At 37.5% G+C, this 6,975-nt stretch overlaps 1 pseudogene; it reads left to right on the top strand.

Annotated features, from left to right (window-relative positions):
* The first annotated feature begins 1,872 nt into the window (after positions 1-1,872).
* On the top strand, positions 1,873-4,271 carry LOC100023979 (guanine nucleotide exchange factor VAV2-like; annotated as a pseudogene).
* Positions 4,272-6,975: the final 2,704 nt, after the last annotated feature.

Raw genomic sequence — 6,975 nt, 5'->3', positions numbered from 1 at the left:
CAGAGGTTTTTGTTATGAATATTTTCCCCCAATTTGTTGTTTCCCTTCTAATTTTGGTTGCTTTGGTTATGTTTGTACAAGCCCTTTTTAATTTGGTGTAATCAAAATGATTTATTTTACATTTTATGATTTTTTTTTCCTATCTCTTGCTTGGTCGTAAAATCTTTCCTTTCCCAAAGGTCTGACATGTATACTATTCTGTGTTCACCTAATTTACTTATAGTTTCCTTCTTTATATTCAAGTCATTCACCCATTCTGGGTTTATCTTGGTATAGGGTGTGAGATGTTGATCCCATATGAAACAGATTAATTTTAAAAATGTTTCTTACTTGTAAAAATGCAAATGATAAAGTACTTTGGAATGCCATTTTTAAGGATAATTTTAAAAATAATCTTTCATCCTAATATCCTCAGTACTTCTTAGAACATTATACTGAACTAGTATAATTTTAAGAAGGCTTTGCTCAATTAAACTGTGTTCAGTTAATTTGTTCAATTAAACAAGGTGTGAATTCAGTCCTGAAACATCTAGCTAAATCAGAACGTAGGTCAACAAGTTTGAAGGAGTTCACACCTTCTAGGTATGAGCCAGAGAGGTGGATCCAAGGAGTTTAGATAGATATAAAAGGGCCAGTCAAATGGAATGATCCATCAGACATCAAATTTGATTCTTGGAAGTTCAACTGAGCTTCAAGTCCCAAAGGATACCTAAATCTGCAGTACTAAAGGTAAGTTTCTCATTTAGGAATTTTTTTTCCCCTAACTTTCAGCCAGTAACTACTATTAAAAAAAAAAGCCATGAAAGTTATTTATTCCAAGTTGAAAAAGAGTGTGAAGATGCCAGCTCTCTCAGGAAGAGAAGATAAATAACAAAGCAGAGACACTCTCTTTAGAGTATTAAGTTACCTAATGATAGGTCCACTTTGAATCAGATTATAGGAAAGATATGTTAATTTCTAGAAGCAGATTTGCTCACAAAATTTCACTTAGTTTTGTTTTTATTGATCTGAGGGCTAACTACTTAGTTTGAAATTAGGCTTTGAATAGATTTATGATTTTCTAGACCTCCAAGTCATAAATATAAAATGGAGTTGACTACCATGCTTTTTCTTTCCTTGCTCTCTTGCACTGATTTCTGAGAGGCCATTAATTATGCATCTTTGTACATAAATAATTAGGTCATAACGTAGATATGATCCTAAGATAACTTGAAGTTTTAAGCTCAGTTCACAAAATTGATCAAAGATTATATTGTGTTACTAAATGGCCATTAAATGCTTGTTAACAGCAATTTTGACTTTCATATTTGGAAATAATTTTTTATTTCTTTGGAGAGTTTTAATTTTTGAATATCCGAGGATATCTGAGCAGATGCCTCCTTTCTTCCTTTGATTCATTACTTCCAAGAGAACCCAGACAGGAATTAGATGTTGTGTTTGGAGGAGAGGAATAGAAGTAGAATAGACAACCCAAGGTAGGGCGTTGGAAAAAAATGTAGGGACATGTTTCCAGGTTGACCACAATGACTTTTAGTAATTTTTATTGGGTTCAGGGAAGAGACCTTATGTTTTTCAAACACAGAAGGCTGAAGACTTTGTCTTAAGTCCACATTGCCTTCTTCAATTCACTACTATGCCAATACAGTTTTTTTGTAGGATTGTAGTAATGTCGAGTTATTGATTAGATTGGCATAAAGTGTTGGTCTATTATTCTCTAGAAAATTAGACTGCCATTAACTTTTCCACTCTTTATTCTTAACAAAATTATATTTCTCTTTTCAGTGGTGAAAAGCTAAAAGTGGACAGAGGATCTTGGGAAGTAAACAAATTCAAACAGAGAAGTCCTGAACACCTTTGATCCCCCTGAGGAATATGGATGTGGCTAATTCACCGAAAAACATCCTCAAGGTAACACTCACCTGCCCTGTGTGCCTGAAGCACTTCAACCAACAAGTGACTTTGTCCTGTGGTCAAAGCTTTTGTCAAAAATGCCTGATGTGGAGCTTGGTAGAAGTTGACCGACTCTACCCCTGTCCTGAGTGCAGAAGAATCTTGGAGATTAACTCCTTAGAACACTGCCTCTCAGAAGAGACCCCATATGATGATGATTATATATGTCAGAACTTTCATGAACTGACTGATGCACATGGTCTGGGTGAGCTTATCAATGACTGTGTCCCATGTGACGATGAAGGTGAGTGTATCTATGATGATGTGATTGCATTGAAAGACCAACAGCAGATCTGTGACTGTGTCTCAGGTGAAGATGAAGGTGAGCATATCTATGAGAATGTGGCTGCATTGATAGATCAACAGCCTTTGAAAAAGGGTATGACAGAAGATGAGAAAAGAAATTGCTGCTTACTAGAGATTCATTTAACAGAAGGCAAATACTATGAGACTCTTAAAGACATAGAAAAGAATTGTATGAATCCTCTGAAGCTGTTGCTGAGCCCTCTGGAAAGGACAGCTATCTTTATTAACCTGGAGGAGCTAATTAAAGTGCAGGAGAGCTTTCTAAGAGCCATTGATGCATCAGTGATGGCTGGAGGGAGCAGCCTGGCTAAAGTCTTTCTAGAATTCAAAGAACAGCTACTGGTCTACGTGGAATACTGCAGCAACATGGAGTCTGCCCAAAAGACTCTGAGTCATCTTCTTGCCAATCGTGAAGATTTGAGGCAAAAAGTCAAGGAATGCAGCTTGAAGGTCCACCATGGGCATTTTACCTTGCAAGATCTGCTAGCTGTGCCAATGCAACGGATTCTGAAATATCACCTCCTTCTGAAGGAACTCCTCAAACACTCTGCAGACCCTGAGGAGAGACAGCAGCTCCAGCATGCCCTAGAGGCCATGCAGGACCTGGCAATGCACACAAATGAAGTCAAAAGGGACAAAGAAATCTTAAAGAAAATCAGTGAATTTCAGAGTTCCATAGAAAACCTGCAAGTGAAACTGGTAGAATTTGGGAAGCCAAAGATTCATGGGGAATTAAAAGTGAGATGCATCTCTGGAAACCATAACAAACAGGATAGGTGTTTATTTTTGTTTGATAAAGTGGTGCTTGTCTGTAAGAGAAAAGGCACCAAGTACAAGCTACAAGAGTGCTTGATCTGCTCTTTCACAAGATGACAGATGATCCAGTGAATAATAAGGAGCCTAGGAAATGGTCTTATGGATTCTCCTTAATTCACCTGCAAGGAAAGCAGGGTTTCCAGATTTTCTGCAAGACCGAAGACATGAAAAGAATGTGGATGGAGCAGTTTGAAAGGGCAATGTCCAACCTTAAACCAGAGAAGGCCAATGCAAACCATCACAACTTCCAGATGAACACATTTGACAAGACAACCAACTGTGAAGCATGCAAGATGCTCTTAAAGGGGACTTTCTATCAAGGCTACCTTTGCACTAAATGTGGGGTGGGAGCACATAAGGACTGCTTAGAAGCATTTCCATCCTGTAACATTAGATCTCCTGAATACCTGGACACACTAAGTATGAGAGTGCTTCCTAAGTTGGGGACAGTGCAGAGTTACCATGACATTCCATCTCCACCTGGCAAGTCAGGGTTAACATGCCAAGGAGGTGATGTGTTTGAACTTCTGAGAGGTCCCCCTGACTCTCAGTGGGAGGAAGGAAGGTTAATGCAAACCCAGGAATCTGGTTCTTTTCCTAGTTCATCTGTGAAGCCCTGGTCTGTGAGAGCCCGTCTCCAAGCAGTAGGGTCCTATCTAGAGAAACAGACTATTCAAGATAGCCTTGCTTTGCCGGTAAGATGGAGCGAGAAGAGAAAATGAAAAAGTCTTGCAATCTCGTCAAAGTGGGACATACTTAATCAGAGAAAGACCCGAGTAAGCTGAGCCATTTTCCTTAATATAAAGTTCAAGTATGAAATGAAACACATTAAAGTGGTAAAGAAAGCCAACTCATTTTACGTCACAGAATCTAAAATGTTTGAAAGTCTCTTGGATTTGTTGGAATACTACCAATGCCACTCACTGAAAGAGGATTCTGAAGACCTGGACACCACATTGGAATCCCCATATAAATTTCCATTACATTCATGCTCAAAAGCCTCTACCTGGTCTCGAGGGTACAACCCCCATGTCATTGGCATGACCTTGGCCATAAATAACTTTGCAGCCAGGGACTTGTCAGAGCTCCCATTGTAAGAGGGCAATGTGGTGACCAGTGCTTGTGGAAAGGAGGAGCCAATGGAAAGACTGTCCAGTGTCCCTCAAGTTAATGTGAAAGAGGAGGGTTTGCAGTTATAAAAATATTCTAAGAAAATGGAGGGCATTAGGATAACTGAGGAAACCACACTGACTCAGTTGTGGAACTAGTTTGGTTCCCCTTTTATTCACTTATGGGCTTAGGCCAAGTTATGTTCTGTGAGAAAATTATTTATTTTGGAAATTGAGAGGAAACCTTATTGTATTGCTTGAAACTATCCCTGCATGGCTGGGAAAGTAGACCACCTCTTTCTGCTGTTTAGAGTCCCTTTACCAAGGACCTCAGTCATGGTGACCAGAAATACCATCAGAACCTAAGTTTCCGGGAAAGTTTTCTCACAATATTTCTTTTCAAACAATCCATGTCTTATTTGAAAACTGGCCCCACATTTATCAGTCGGTTTATTTCCATTTTCTTTTGATTGTTTAAAAATACTTTGGGAGTATTGGGATACCCTTTTCCCTAAATTTAGGGAATTATCCCTGTTCACATTCCCCCTCTGAACTTGGGATGTCTCTAATATTTCATCTAATTAAAAATAAGATTATTCAATGTTGTATTGTTTCCTTTTGATTAATTAGTTTTGATTAATTGGGTTGAATGTATAAAAAAGTCTGCTTTTCCTGTATTTAGGGCCCAGCCCTAATAAATTGATATATACAGATTAAACCTCTGTTTCTCAGTTATTGCAATACTCCTCTACCCAAACCCCTCCTTCCTTGTTCCCTTTCTACTTCTCTATAGGGCAAGATAGAATTGTATACCCCAATGAATCTGGCTGTTCTTCCCTCTCAGAGCTGATTCCACTGAAATTAAGGTTTATGTATTACCTGTCACCATTCTTTTCCTTCCCCTTTTATAATAGTATTCTCCCCCCAAACCCATGCACCGGTTTATGTGGTATAATTTACCCCATTTTACCTATTCCTTTGCATTTCTCTAAGTACAATCCTCTTTTTACCCTAATTTTTATTTTACATATCCTCCTGTACAGCTTCATACCACAACTTCTGTTTATGTATAATCTACTCCGGTAATAAAAACAATTTTTAAGAGTTACAGATATTTCCCCAGTAGACAAATGGTCAAGGGACATGAATAGGTACTTTTCACAGGATGAAATAAAATCTATCAATAAGCACATGAAAAAGTGTTCTAAATTCCTCCTGATTAAAGAAATGCAAATTAAAACAACTCTGAAACTCTGAAAAACAACTTCCACCTAGCAGATTGGCCCATGTGACAGCAAAGGTAAGTGATAAATATTAGAGGGCATGTGGCAAAATTGGGACAGCAATTCATTGCTGTTGGAGTTGTGGATTAGTAACAACCACTGCTGGATTTGTACTACAAAGAGATAATAAGGAAAAAGTCTCAAAGAAAAATATTTTTCACTGAGTTCTTTGTGGTTGCAAAAAATTGGAAAATGGAAGGAGGTCTTCAATTGTTAAATGGCTGAACAAATTGTAACATTTGTTGGTGATAGCATATTATTATGCTGAAAGGAATAATGAAATGGGGGAATACATGTGAACTGGAATGATCTCTAGGACTTGATGCAGAGAGAAAAGAGTAGAACCAGAACATATTGTATACAGAGACTGATACATAATGTCACACTAGAATGTAATGGATTTCTCTACCAGGAGCAATGTAAGGACCCAGGACAACCCAGAGGAACTTAGGAGAAAGAACTCTATCCACATCCAGAGAAAGAACTGTGGAACCAGAAATGCATTAGAAAAAATATGATTGACCACATAATGTGATAGGGATGTGATTAAGGTTTTGATGTTAAAAGATCACTCTATTGCATATATGAATAACATGGAAATAGTTTTTGGACAATGAAAACTGTATAACCCAGTGGAACTGTTTGTTGGTTTTGGAAGGGGTGGGAGGAGAGTGTGTGGGGACAGGGGCTCATGAATCATGTAATCATGGAAAAATATTCTAAATAAAATTTTAAAAATAAAAGTTATGGATATCATTTTCCATATGGGAATATAATCAATTTGACCTCATTGAAGCCCTTAAATTATTTTTGTCTTTCTTGTTTACCTTTTTATGGTTTTCTGGAATTTTGTATTTGTATATCAAATTTTACATTTAATTCTGGTCTTTTCTTTAGGAATGCTTGGAAATCTTCTATTTTATTAAATGCCTATATTTTCCCCTGAAACTATGTAGTCAGTTTTGATGGGTAAGTGATTCATGGTTGTATACCCAGTTCTCTTGCGTTCCTGATTTCCTAGCTTTGTGGTCCTTTAGTGTGGAAGCTATCAGACCATGTGTAATCCTGACTGGGATTCCATGATATCTGAATTGTTTCTTTCTGGCAGCTTGCATGCAGTATTTTCTCCTTGACCTAGAAATTCTTGAATTTGGCTAAACATTCCTGGGAGCTGTGAATTGGGGATTTAATGTAGGGGGTGATCTGTGGATCCTTTCAATGTCTATTTGCTCTTCTTGTTCAAGAGTATCAGGGCAGTTTTCTTGGATAATGTATTGTAATATGATATCCAGACTTTTCCCCCCAGTCATGGCTTTCAAGTAGTCCAATAATGCTCAAATTGTCTCTCCTGGATCTGTTTTCTATGTCAGTTTTTCAATGAGATATTTCATGTTTCCTTCTAATTTTTCATTCCTTTGATTTCATTTTTATTATTTTTTTGCTGTCTTGTGAAATACTTATCTTGTACTTGCCTAATTCTAGTCTTTAAATACTGATTTTCAACTAAGATT

Source organism: Monodelphis domestica, chromosome 6 (genome assembly GCF_027887165.1).
Source record: "Monodelphis domestica isolate mMonDom1 chromosome 6, mMonDom1.pri, whole genome shotgun sequence".
Classification (NCBI taxonomy): Eukaryota; Metazoa; Chordata; class Mammalia; order Didelphimorphia; family Didelphidae; genus Monodelphis; species Monodelphis domestica.
The sequence above is the reverse complement of the archived record's forward strand: the minus strand, read 5'-3'. Positions and strand labels throughout refer to the sequence as shown.